The 13,888-nt window shown below is 40.9% G+C and overlaps 1 long non-coding RNA gene across 11 annotated transcripts in view; it reads right to left on the minus strand.

Annotated features, from left to right (window-relative positions):
• Positions 1–13,888, minus strand: part of LOC129025288 (uncharacterized) — a 136,369-nt gene that overhangs the window by 17,622 nt on the left and 104,859 nt on the right. For 10 of the 11 annotated variants that reach the window (XR_010125551.1, XR_010125546.1, XR_008497196.2 and 7 more), the window contains 2 exons: positions 4,501–4,570; positions 2,331–2,389 (listed from right to left, as the gene is read on the minus strand). This is a non-coding gene — a long non-coding RNA (uncharacterized LOC129025288). The remainder of the gene's footprint in view (positions 1–2,330; positions 2,390–4,500; positions 4,571–13,888) is intronic. The other variant, XR_010125549.1, reaches the window with a different exon arrangement.

Genomic DNA, 13,888 nt, shown 5'->3' on the forward strand with positions numbered 1-13,888 from the left:
CCTTGCAGAAGAAACAAATCAACCTCCTTGTCACCACCACTGGCATTCAGCTAGGTGTGATTTCCTTGCCAGGCTTCTATCCACTGCCTAGGCAGACAGCCTCTATTAAAGATAGTTAGCAAGGAATGAATAAACAATTCTTTAGCCTAAGGAATTCTAGGTCTGAGACCAGCAACTTTTCTAGCATTGTTACTCTAAGTAGCTAGTCAGGTATAAGCAGAGCAGGTGAGGCTCTCCCCACCCACCAGGAATGTCAGGCGACCGTCAGGTGATGGTCAAGCAGTTGTCACACTGCCTCTCTAAAATAATAACTGGGTGCACCCTGCACCAAGAAGCAGTTTCCCAATAGATAAAAACACCTGAAATTGGTAATCGGCAGCTTCCAATAAGATCTCAGGAATTGGTCAAGTGGGCTTCACATTAAGAGGCAAAATGGTGGAATTTAACTGGTATATGGCCTTCCAGGGATATTGCACGGTAAAGGGAAGAATGCCTCACCTGAGCATGTGTACAGCTTCAGTAAATACACTGCGCATGCAGGCAGCCTGTCACAATGGAAGAATCAAAAGAAAAGGGACACAAGATGCTGGAAGTAGGCCACCATATAAAATCCTAGGTCCAAGGTCAAACGGAGCACTTGACCAAGATGTCTGCTTGGCCCTCTTCCAAGTGTACTTTACTTTCTTTTCATTTCTGCTCTAAAGCTTTTGAATAAACATCACTCCTGCTCTAAAACTTTCCTTGGTCTCGTCTTCTGCCTTATGCCCCTCAGTCGGATTCTTTCTTCTGAGAAGGCAGGAATCAAGGTTGCTCCAGACCTGTTTGGATTCAACACTGGTAGCACAGATAACTTCAACCGCTAACATATTTATACAAATACAACCCAAAGAAAGCCAAACACCATTTCATAGTTGACAGTGCTTACTGTATGATTTTTATACCAAATAGGCCAAATATATCATTTTTGGACTTCAGAGGACTTAATATCTAAAATAGTAATTATGTCAGAAAAAAACATAATTTATAATTTAATTTTGGAAGTTTTGTCAAATATCTATGGTTTAAAACACTTGATATTATAAAATCAAATCCCAGGTCACCATAAGTCATTTAATTAGCCAAAACAATAACTCAAAATGTTTTGAAACGGAAAAAACCTTTACTCATTAAGAGGGAGACTTAGCTCTCCAAACAATCTGTCTTTTTTTCTTTCCCTTCTTCTTCCTACAGTTTATTCAAAAGGCAAACAAAAATCTTTCATTATTTCTTAATATTACATGAAAATCTTGTTCAAGAGAGAAAGCCAAATTTCACCATTGTATTAGTGGACTATTGATGTCAAACCCAAATCTTAATAAAACCTTATGGACAAATCTATCCAATTTTAATGTCTGACCATAAGGTAAAATTCTTATAAATCTTTTATAATTCTTTGCCAATTTTTGTTAAAGAGCAAATTAGTGCTGTAAGAAAACTCTGTTGTACTTTTTTTTTTTTTTTTGAGACGGAGTCTCGCTCTGTCGCCCAGGCTGGAGTGTAATGGCACTATCTCGGCTCACTGCAACCTCCGCTTCCCAGGTTCAAGCAATTCTCCTGCCTCAGCCTCCTGAGTAGGTGGGATTACAGGCACCCGCCATCACGCCCAGCTAATTTTTGTATTTTTAATAGAGATGGGGTTTCACCATGTTGGTCAGGCTGGTCTCGAACCCCTGACCTCATGATCCACCCGCCTCGGTCTCCCAAAGTGCTAGGATTACAGGTGTGAGCCACCGCGCCCGGCCAACTCTGTTGTACTTTTATTCCAATGTTTAATTTATGGAAAAATTGAATAGTACCCCTTTAACTTTAGCTAATATGTTCACACACAGAATTTCATTTACAATTAATTTGTCACAAGCCTTCCATAAGTGTTCAAACCTTCAGATTTTTCTACCTAACTTAAAACATTATTATTTTAGAGAGGCAGTGTGACAACTGTTTGACTACCGCCTGATGGTCAGCTGACATTCCCGGTGGGTCAGCGAGAGCCCTCTCCTGCCCTGCTCATATCTGACTAGCGACCTACTATAACTGTTTCAGATATGGGACACTGTCTCATATGTAGGGCTGCTCTCTTCCACAAAAATGGTCAGACCAAGCTATTTCTCCAGGAGGTAGTTTAGCAGTCCCCAACCTTTTTAGCATCAGGGATTGGTTTTGTGGAAGATAAATTTTGCACGGTCCAAGGTTGGGGATGGTTTCAGGAAGATTCAAGCTCACTACATTAATCATGCACTTTATTTCTATTGTTATTACACTGTAATATATAATGAAATAATTATACAACTCACCGTAATGTAGAATCAGTAGGCACCCTGAGCCTTGTTTTCCTGCAACTAGATGATCCCATCTGGGGGTCATGAGAGACAGTGACAGATCATCAGGCATTAGATTTCATAAGGATAGCCCAACCTAGATCCTTGCATGAACAGTTCACAATAGGATTCATGCTCCTATGAGACTCTAATGTTGCCAATGCTGACAAGAGGTGGAACTCAGGCGGTAATGCAAACCATGGGGAGTGGCTTTAAATACCAGTGAAACTTTGCCTGCTCCACGCTCACCTCCTGCTATGCAGCCCAGTTCCTAAGTGACCACAGAACAGTACAGGTCCGTGGCCCAGGAACTGGAGACCCTTGATCTAGCAGATATCTAAGTCTACGTTAGGTGAAATAGCGTGGAGAGTTTAGATGTCATTTTGTCATTTCCAGGAATGGGGGTCATTGAGAAATGCTTCCCAGAGGGTCGTTAAGACACTTCTTTTTTGTTTTGTTTGTTTTGTTTTGTTTTGTTTTGTTTTGAGACAGGGTTTCACTTTGTCTCCCAGGAAGAAGTGCACTGTTGCTCACTGCAACCTCGACCTCCGGGGCTCAAGCAATCCCCCCAGCTTAGCCTCCTAAGTAGCTGGGACTATAGGCAGGAACTACTCTGCCCAGCTAATTTTGTGGGGATTTTTATAGAGACAGAGCTTCACCATGTTACCCAAGCTGGTCTCAAACTCCTGAGCTCAAGCAATCCACCTGCCTCAGCCTCCCAAACTGCTAGGATTACAGGCATGAGCCACCGGGCCTGGCCAAATCTTTAAAACATTCCTGAATGCCAATAGCATCTATGTCTACAGACCATCAATCAACTCAACTGTAACCAGCTTGAGGGAGAGCTAGGTACAGTCAAGGATGTCACAAAAGCCAGGACCCTTACCCTGGAATGCCTGCCTGAATCTTCAGAGGCCAGGAGAAGTCCTACCTGAAGAAGCTCTTGAAGTACTGGAAGGTCACACTACAGTACCAGATTAACATTACATCCTTTTTTAAAAGATTCAGATACTGAGATAACAAACAATGAAAAAGAATGTCATGGGGAACAAGTCACCCATACAATTTTAGCCACCCTTGTTGATTTTTCAATTATGAGTCATGGAGTATCTGGAGGTCTCTACACCTAAGGGTGGATATCTTCATGAAGAACTAGCTTTGAAGCTGGTACACAGAACGCTCGCTAGAATGAGATAAATACTGGTTTGCTCAGAACTAAACAATGCCATCGTTCTCAGGGAATGTCCAACGGAAAAGAGCCACCTATCTGCCCTCCTTGAGAGAACTGAGATTACCATCAGTGTCCTAGTATGAGAAAAGACTTTCCCATGAACTTATAAAGTCACAGATAATCCTGGCTTGTGGGCTTAGATAATTGCTTAGGCTTTCCATTACATTCTTGCTTCCTGGAAGCAGCTGGCTCAGTCCTGGTCCCTCACTCACCAGATACTTCACTAAGACTTTGCATTTGTCCATTGATTCTGCCAGGCCTCAGAGAAAAGGGTAGGAACGCCAACTTGTGTCTTGGGCCTGTTCAGCCTCCACTGGCTTTTCCTTCCGCGACGGCTAGGGTTTACGTGGAGGAAATGCTCACGGCTTTGGATGCTATGAAACTACTTCCGCACGATGGCAGTATTGCCCCAGAAAAGCCAAATAGCTCTAGGCGCTCCTCTCCCGCCCATCACATTTGAAAAAAATGCCATGAAGGGACAAAAACACCAGAAACTAAAACTATCTAACATTTTGCTCAACTTGCATAAATGTATTCCACTCTTGGCATTTTGCTTTTGGCTTCCATTGTTTTTTTTTGTTTTTGTTTTTGTTTTTTCAGACGGAGTTTCGCGCTTGTTGCCCAGGCTGAAGTGCAGTGGCTCAGTCTTGGCTCACGGAAACCTCCGCCGCCCAAATTCAAGTAATTCTCCTGCCTCAGCCTCCCAAGTAGCTGGGATTACAGGGACGCACCACCATGCCCGGCTAGTTTTTGTATTTTTAGTAGAGACGGGTTTCACCATGTTGACCAGGATGGTCGCGAACTCCTGACCTCAGGTGATCCACCCACTTTCTGCCTCCCAAAATTCTGGGATTACAGGTGTGAGCCACCGCGTCTGGCCCCATCGGATATTAAACTGAGATCTAATCCACTCACCCTCATCAAGCATCTCCTCTTTTCAAGAACTCAGTATTGACCAGCCAAGATTGCTCCAGTGCACTCCAGCCTGGGTGACAGAATGAGAGTCAGTCTCAAAAAAAAGAAAAGAAAAAGAAAGAAAAAAAGAAAAGAAAAGAAAAAGAACTCAGTATCCGCACAACCAAGTCTTTCCCTTTCTGCTTTTTCACTCAGCATCATATCTGAAGGGTTTTATTATGATATCAAATTGTCTTGTAATATTGGGGACAGACCTCAGGGATCCATGCCTACAGAAACAAACAGAAAAGCAACAACAAATGTTTACCCCTAAGGTCTTGGAGAAGAGCAAAGCTAAGCACCAGGCCATGTGGTTCTTGTCCTGACTCTCTGTCAGGCCTCTGAGCCCAAGCTAACCCATCATATCCCCTGTGACCTGCACGTACACATCCAGATGGCCATTTCCTGCCTTAACTGATGACAGTCCACCACAAAAGAAGTGAAAATGGCCTGTTCCTGCCTTAACTGATGACATTGTCTTGTGAAATTCCTTTTACTGGCTCATCCTGTCTCAAAAAGCTCCCCTACTGAGCATCTTTGGAGCACCTTGTGACCCCCACTCTGCCCGCCAGAGAACAACTCCCCTTTGACTGTAATTTTCCTTTATCTACCCAAATCCTATAAAACGGCCCCACCCTTATCTCCCTCCCTCACTCTCTTTTCGGACTCAGCCCGCCTGCACCCAGGTGAAATAAACAGCCATGTTGCTCACACAAAGCCTGTTTGGTGGTCTCTTCACAAGGACGCGCATGAAACTCTCTACCCAGGTTCCCTGGGAGTTCTCCTCTATGATCTCACCTAGACATTAGGTCTTACGTGTTGAGGGGAAGGCCACTATTGCTAATTAGTGGAGCTCTAAGATAAGGGTCCAGGTAACTCTTAAACTTGACTGACACACACAACCCTTCTTGAATGTACACAAATACAGGAATGACTATAAATGCTAATCAGATGGATCGCAGGATTTTGTCTCATGGTTTCGTTATTTAATATTGGTACAGAAATATTTTCCAGTGTCATGAAATGGCAATGGCTTACGACCGTGTCCTGCTGTGTATGTGTCTTATTGTTTTTCCGTTAGGATTCAATCCTATATTTTCTCATTAGTAGAAAATACGTGGAATTTGCAAAGAAGTAAAAAGAAACTATGTGCTGATCAAAAGAAAAGCAATGTCATAAAACTTTGTATTAATTAATACTGATAACTTTTTCCATATTTTGTCCCACTTTCAATACATAGATAAAAGTTCTACATATATATATGCAAACACCACAATAAATTTACATTTAAATTGGATTTAGCTATACGTCATGTTTTAGAGTGAACATTTTCACATGTGATTCTTGAACAGTTTTTGACATTGTTATAAAAAAATTTGCAATATCTGGATTTTAAACAATAAAATATTTGCAAAGAATTACTTGATTGAACGAGTTGTTAAGAAGTAAGTTCTTGGCCAAGTACAGTGACTCACGCCTGTAATCCTAGCACTTTGGGAGGCCGAGATGGGCGGATTGCCTGAGCTCAGGAGCTCAAGACCAGCCTGGGCAACATGGTGAGATGCCGTCTCTACTAAAATACAAAAAAAAAAACCAGCCAGGAGTGGTGCGGGCGCCTGTAATCCCAGCTACGCGGGAGGCTGAGGCACAAGAATTGCTCGATCCCGGGAGGCAGAGGTTGCAGTGAGCCAGGACTGTGCCACTGCACTCCAGCCTGTGCAACAAAATGAAAATCTAAAAATCTACCTATACATACATGAACACATATATAAATACATATTACATATAATATAAATATATATTATACATACTTATACCTCCGAATTAGTTTTTAATTCTTCTCACATTTTTATCCCTAATTCTTACCTTAAATTTTATCTTTAAAATCTCAAAAGAAATATAACAAAATTCAATAAATGATAGAGATAGGCATCTCTCACATTCAGTCACCTAGATGTGTAACCTAAGAAAACTTTAAGATGGAAGTATTCACACCACTCACATGCAGCTACAATGTTTCATTAATGTCTGTCTTAATATAAATATGAATTAATGATATAAATTTGTTGGCCAATACTATCATATTCAAACACGTACTCACTATAACACTGACCATGATTTAAAATATATGGCATTAGGCCAGGCATGATGGCTCACAACTGTAATCCCAGCACTTTGGGAGGCCGAGGCAGGCAGATCACACGAGGTCAAGAGTTCAAGACCAGCCTGGCCAACATAGTGAAACCCTGTCTTTACTAAAAATTCAAAAATTAGCTGGGCGTGGTGGCAGGCACCTGTGGTCCCAGCTACTTGGGAGGCAGAGGCAGGAGAATCGCTTGATCCTGGGAGGCGGAGGTTGCAGTGAGCCGAGACAGCAACACTGCACTCCAGCCTGGGCGACAGAGTGAGACTGTCTCAAAAAAAATAATAAAAAATGAAATAAAAATATATGGCATTGGCCTGGTGCGGTGGCTCACAACTGTAATCCCAGCACTTTGGGAGACTGAGGCAGGTGGATCACTTGAGCCCAAGAGTTTGAGACCAGCCCAGGCAATGTAGTGAGACCCTGGCTCTACAAAAAATAGCCAGGCACGGTGGTGTGTACCTGTAGTTCAAGTTACTTGGAAGTCTGAGTTGGGAGGAGTACGTCAGCCCAGGGAGGTCGATGATGCAGTGAGCCACGATCATGCCACTGTACTCCAGTCTGGGTGATAGGGTGAGAGCCTGTCTAAAAAATATATATATATGTCATTTAAAAACTGTATATACATACAGACAGATATGATGCAGATACACAGTCCCACACACATTTTACTTTCAATATAATTCAATGCAGACTGTTTGTAATTTTGTACAAAATCTTTAGGACACCTTATAATATCTGCATGAATCCATATCAATATATAATTTTGAGGGCTTGAGATTTTTGGATTTTACTCTAGAAGAACTTCAAGAAATTATAATTCGAAAAATATATGGTAGGTCAAACATAGTGAGACGAAGTAATTTAAAATGTCTGGGCCATGTATTATCATCTGTAGACAATAATAATCATCAACATCATAATTATACAGGATAATAATGTTCAAATTATCCTGTAGTATAACTATTAAAACAAGTTATCTTCACTTACAAATTGAGTACTTTTCAAATATAATAATTAATTATTCTTGGAAATAATAATAGATTTTAAAATATTAGCACTTTTTAGAACTGAGTTATGCTAAATTCTTTCCTTACTGTACTCTACTGGCTAAGGAACAAAAAGGCTCACCCGGCATCCAGTTATACAGTTCATGGCTATTCTTATAAAGTTCATAGAAGACTCTGGAGGGAACGCATATAAAGTGGCACTGGTGCCCACCTAAGTAACACCAGAGACGTCTGGAACTCTAAGTTTGGACCCCACAGGAGGATGCTCTGGAAGATTCTCCGGGCCTCAAATTCTCCAAAGAGGATGCTTTCTGCAGAGGTTCTAAGGTCTAGTATTAAGCCCTCCTTGGAATTTTCTCTCAGTTGTAATGTTCCTTGGCCCCAAAATTGTTTAGAATCTGAAGTTTATTGTCTAATGGGAAAGCAGGATGGTGTTGCATGTAACCGGGCTTTTGTGCTGTGGTTCTAAGTAGGGGGCCTGGTTAACGTGTGACGCCTTCCTTTGTTAGTTTGGCCCCAGTGATCCTTATTGGAGTCTGGGGAGGTTTAGACTTTAAAAATCAAACTGCCATGGAGACTGCTTACCCGAAATTTTGGTTCACAGCCTTCATTGGATTATCTGTCGGGGCAAAGTAAAACTGGCAAGCTTGTATTGCTATCTCATGGCTAAAGTTGCAAGCTATTGGAGCCTGCAGCTCCCACGTGAGGGGAAAAGGAGGAAGTCCTCCCCTACAAAGCGAATTCACAAACTTGAAAGAAGCAATTTACACAGGATGTGCAGATCTCAAGGGAAGGATGCCAGAAACATCAAAAGCAAGGAAATGGGATGCTTCCAAAGGAACCCAGTAATTCTCCAGCAACAGATCCCTATCCAAAAAAAATTCAAGAAATGTCAGATAGAGAATTGTGCATACTGATTTTAACCAAGATTAGGGGATACAAGAGACTTCTGAAAAAGAAAGGAGCAAAATGACAGAAGCAATTCTGGATATGGTTAAGGTAATTACCAACCAGATACGGAGTTTTCCAGGGCACACAGCAAATGTGGAACTGAAGAAATCATAGGATGAAATACAAAGTACACTCAAAAACTTCAATGATAGACTAGATCAAGCAGAAAAAACCCTCAGAACTTAAAATCTGAAAGCCTTTTTCTCAATTCAAATATTTAAAGGGTTGTACTCTGGCCATTCATGTGAACAAAATCTGCTGGGTTAATTGGTTTGGTTTTTTTTTTCCTTTTTTTGAGAGGGAGTCTCACTCTGTCACCCAGGCTAGAGTGCAGTGGCACGATCTCAGCTCACTGCAATCTCCGCCTCCCAGGTTCAAGCAATTCTCTGGCCTCAGCCTCTTGAGTAGCTGGGATTACAGGCACCTGCCACCAAGCCCAGCTAATTTTTTGTATTTTCAGTAGAGATGGGGTTTCACCATCTTGGCCAGGCTGGTCTTGAACTCCTGACCTCATGATCCACCCGCCTCGGCCTCCCAAAGTGCTGGGATTACAGGCGTGAGCCACCGTGCTCGGCCACTGGGTTAATTGTTATACTGGGGTCTTGGATAATCATTAAAGGTGAAATAAAAATTATAAAAAGTATATTGGTGGAATAAAAATAGAAATGCCTTCAGAATTGTCAACATACATTTTGTCTGAATTTTATGTTTGTCTTTGCCAGATATTTTATTTATTAATTAATTAATTTATTTATTTATTGAGATGGCGTTCTCTATTGCCCAGGCTGCAATGCAATGGTGCGATCTCGGCTCACTGCAACCTCTGCCTCCCAGGTTCAAGCAATTCTCCTGTCTCATCCTCCCAAGTAGCTAGGATTACAGGTGCCTGCTACCACGCTCAGTTATTTTTGTATTTTTAGTAGAGATGGGGTTTCACCATGCTGGCCAGGCTGGTCTGGAACTCGCGACCTCAGGTGATCTGTGGCCTTGGCCTCCCACTGTCTCTGCTGGATATTTTAAAATGTCAGTGTTAATTCAAGCTGGGGGCTTGGGGTTAGCCTGCCTCCCATTCCATTCAAAGTCTCACTGAGATAAATGCATATCTGATTGCTTCCTTTGGAAAAGGTAATCACAAACTCAAAGGATGCAACTCTTTGTCTCCCACCTGTGATCTAAAATCTCCCAAGCTGCCTCCTCTCCAGTTGTCCTGTCTTGTTTGTTTTACATATGTTGATTGATGTCTCATGTCTCCCTTATTAAAAGGAAAAATAAGTACGGTGAATGAGGTAAATGTTTTAGATAAATTTTTGTGTAAATTAAAATCTTAAAGTTATTTTTGATGCTCATTTAATATCTGGGTCATTTCCAATTAAGACAGGGTTGTGATACGGGGAAACATGTTTCTAAAATTGTGGAATTGTTCTTATCTACAAATGCCTATATCTGATAGTTCAGAATTTATTGCTATTTAGGGTTTCACTGACATTTTACGTTACTAAGGATAAAAATTTTAGTTAACAAGTAATTTTATATACAAAATGGGCCAGAAAGGGTTACGTTATTAGTGGAAAAATAATAATTTTGTCTAATTCAGAAGTTATCTAAATTTTGTTCAAATTACAGTTTTGAAAAGATTATTTATGAAACAATGTAGTAAGGAATCATTATAAGTAGGGAAGAAAGTTGTGGAAAAGTTTAAATGATAAAATATTCTTTAAAACCTGAGAGAATTGGAGACATTTGGCTAATGAACATTCTCATAGTTAAAGTTCTTAGTCTTGATTAAAGTAAAATAAGAAGTATTATACAAATGTATCAGCAGCCTGGAGCGGTGGCTCATGCCTTTAATCTCAGCCCTTTGGGAGGCCGAGGCGGGTAGATTGCCTGAGGTCGGGAGTTCAAGACCAGCCTGACCAACATGGAGAAATCCCGTCTCTACCAAAAATACAAAATTAGCCGGGCATGGTGGTGCATACCTGTAATCCCAGCTACTCGGGAGGCTAAGGCAGGGGAATCACTTGCACCCGGGAGGCAGAGGTTGTGGTGAGCCAAGATCGTGCCATTGCACTCCAGCCTGGCCAACAAGAGTGAAACTCCGTCTCAAAAAAAAAAAACAAAAAACAGTATCAGCAGTTTGAAAATTATTTTTTTAAATATAGGTAAGCGTGAAGCTGGAATTCGTGTGGAGCCAAATTTCACATACATGCTTGCATTGCTTCACACTATGTTGAAGTGGCATCGGCCACCATGCCCGGCTAATTTTGTATTTTTGGTAGAGACGGGGTTTCTCCATGTTGGTCAGGCTGGTCTTGAACGCCCCACCTCAGGTTATCCACCTGCCTCGGCCTCCCAAAGTGCTGAGATTACAGGCATGAGCCACCGCGCCATTTGGCATGGATACTGTTGGAGTACATATTGGTCATGTGCCTAAAGTAAATTCTTAATTGTACAGAATATATAATGATATTGGTGAACTTAAGGGTATTGAATTGTGTATCAGGAATTAATGGAGCACACCAGCTTTTTATCCATAAACTAACTTTTTGGATTTTAGGCTTCCTGATACTTTAAATGTGTTGAGTATACTCTCACAAATAGAATTTGAGCCATATTTCTCTCTCTCTCTGGCTAATTTCTCCAAATTTGTAAACTATGAATATTCTTAATTCGTGGCAATGTGTTTGCTTGCATACAGTCAAGCATGGTCACCAGGGCCACTCAGGGAGAGACAACCCAGAAACTGGCATGCAGGCAAAAGGGTAAGAATTTTTTACCAGTCAGTCTCTGGCCTCTATCTCTATGTGCAAACTGGTTAATCTCCTCTGAAATTTTAAATTACTTGGTTTAATAATAAAAAGAACTTAAATCAAATATTTTGTCAGAAAAGTAGAGTGTAATGCCTTTTGGTTCACATAACTTTAGCAATCTTTGGGATATAGAGATGGTTTTATAGATTATTGGTAGGAGAGGTGTGGTGGCTCATGCCTGTAATCCCATCACTTTGGGAGCCCGAGGCAGGCAGATCACCTGAGGTCAGGAGTTCGAGAGCAGCCTGGCCAACATGGTGAAACCCCGTCTCTACTAAAAATACAAAAATTAGCAGGGTGTGGTGGCAGGAGCCTGTAATCCCAACTACTCAGGAGGCTGAGACAGGAGAATTGCTTGAATCCAGGAGGCAGAGGTTGTGGTGAGCCGAGATTATGCCATTGCACTCCAGCCTGGGCAACAAGAGGGAAACTCTGTCTCAAAAAAAAAAAAATTGTGGGTCAGATGCAAGGTTTGCTAAGTGTTTTAAGGTTACAAACTGCTTTTTGAGTTTTGAGAACTGTATTGCCGGCTTCACACTTGGTGACACCTGGGGACATATGAAACTAACCACACCCTTAACTAAGAAGGCAAGCCTTGACTGCACTTAGCACACAAGTAAAGCGACTTACCATGTTTTACCTTAAGGGCAAAATTGCTAGGAATTAATTGAAACTACTAGAAATAGATTTACATGCAAGGTGTGTAAAAACAGTAAACTGTGTTTTTATAGTAAAAGGTTAAATGAAGGCATGGAAATGTCAAGTTTTGCCTAGGGTTAAAGGATTGTTTTGAGTTAAATTAGGAAAAAGCTGAAGGTTCAAAGAAGTGGTGGAAGAATTGTGGAAATTAGTCTTGCTGAAGAGGTTCTCTGTGTGAACATGTTGACTAAATTCAAAAGGGTTATAAAAGGTTTTTGCTTCTTTAAAATTTCTGAGCCATCATTTTGGCAAATAAATAACTTGTAGTAATCTGGAATTCCCAAAATCAAACTTCAGTTTCAAAGTTGTCTTCCCTGGCACCTGGCTTTTGGAATACTTCAGAGGGTCCCTGAAGTGTCCAGAAAAGAGAGGTAAACAGCATTAGGTACATGGTATTAAATACAGTGAGTTCTAAATTTCTCTTCAAAGAATCAGTATGTCAGTATGTTCAGTTCTTTGTTCTCCATTTTAAAGTTTAACTTCCTCATTCTCCTCGTCTCGTTGCCCCTGGTTTCAGTAAATGACCTTTTCCATCAGTTCTAATCAGTAGTTCACACCTGTTCCCCTGGTCACCTGCTCCGTCCTGAGTCACCCCTGGTTACCCGCTCTGATCTGTCACATTTAGTCATGTGTTCCATAACCATCCTTCCTGCCGAAACTGCTCACCCTGCCATTCTGGTTCATACCCCTGCTCTCTTTAAAATAGCCAATCAGAATTAGCTTAGACTGTGCAGTCCAACCCTAGCCTATAGGGCAACGACACAGCAGTAGGGGCTACCTGCGTCAGGGATAAGAACCCCTTCCCCTCCCCTGTTCAGGTGTGCTCTCGCCATTGCTCCATCTGTGAGACGCACCCTTCTATAGAAGAAAAATTGCCTTGCTGAGAAAACTCATGTTCGAGTGCTATTTCTTTTGCAGCACTGAAAATTTATTTCTAACAATGGGATTGCCAACATGATGCTCAATCTTCTTTAGGTTATATTTTTGTGAATAATACTAATATATATTCCAAAATTGTATGAGATTTCTAAAATTCTAATGTCTAAATATATGCTACCAATCACAATTATAGTTATTATGCTAAGTTATTGTAAATTACAGAAATAACCAAATTTCCTTGTATAAAGCTACTAACCCAAGTAAATCAAATAATTAAATATCAAGAAAATAGTGTCAAACCAGCTAATACTAAAATTATTTAAAATAGTTTATAACCAATGCTTGATCCCATATTCCTAGGAAAATAATTAAAGTTTCAGGTACATTTGGTCACCTGGTTGGCCATTGAAACATTTTATAAAGGGATATCATTCCATTGTCATTTCAATGCATGTTTTCTGGTTGTGTAAAAGCTTTCCCATGCAACAGAGCTGATGTTCTTATAGTAGATTATGCTACAGTGTATTTTCACCAGGTTAAAAAAACAGGCTTTTTATGGTTTGGATCTTCTGAGAACATCAGAAAAAGACTGTCCTTGCCAACCACACTACAACAAAACTTAGGGACCTTGAGCTTTGGGTTCACGGTCTTGCAACTAAGAAGGGTTCCTCCACACTTTTGGAACTGTGCACCCATTGTAACCCTTAAGGTAAAGCTAACCAGGGAAATTTCTCCCAAGAAGAAGATGGCATCCTTGATGTGAATAGCTTTCCCAAGTTCACAGATTAATACTTCTAGTGACATGAAACTCTTCTCTTTGAATGTTTTTTTTCTTGCTTATGCCTCTGTGAACAATAGAA

Source organism: Pongo pygmaeus, chromosome X, assembly GCF_028885625.2.
Source record: "Pongo pygmaeus isolate AG05252 chromosome X, NHGRI_mPonPyg2-v2.0_pri, whole genome shotgun sequence".
Classification (NCBI taxonomy): Eukaryota; Metazoa; Chordata; class Mammalia; order Primates; family Hominidae; genus Pongo; species Pongo pygmaeus.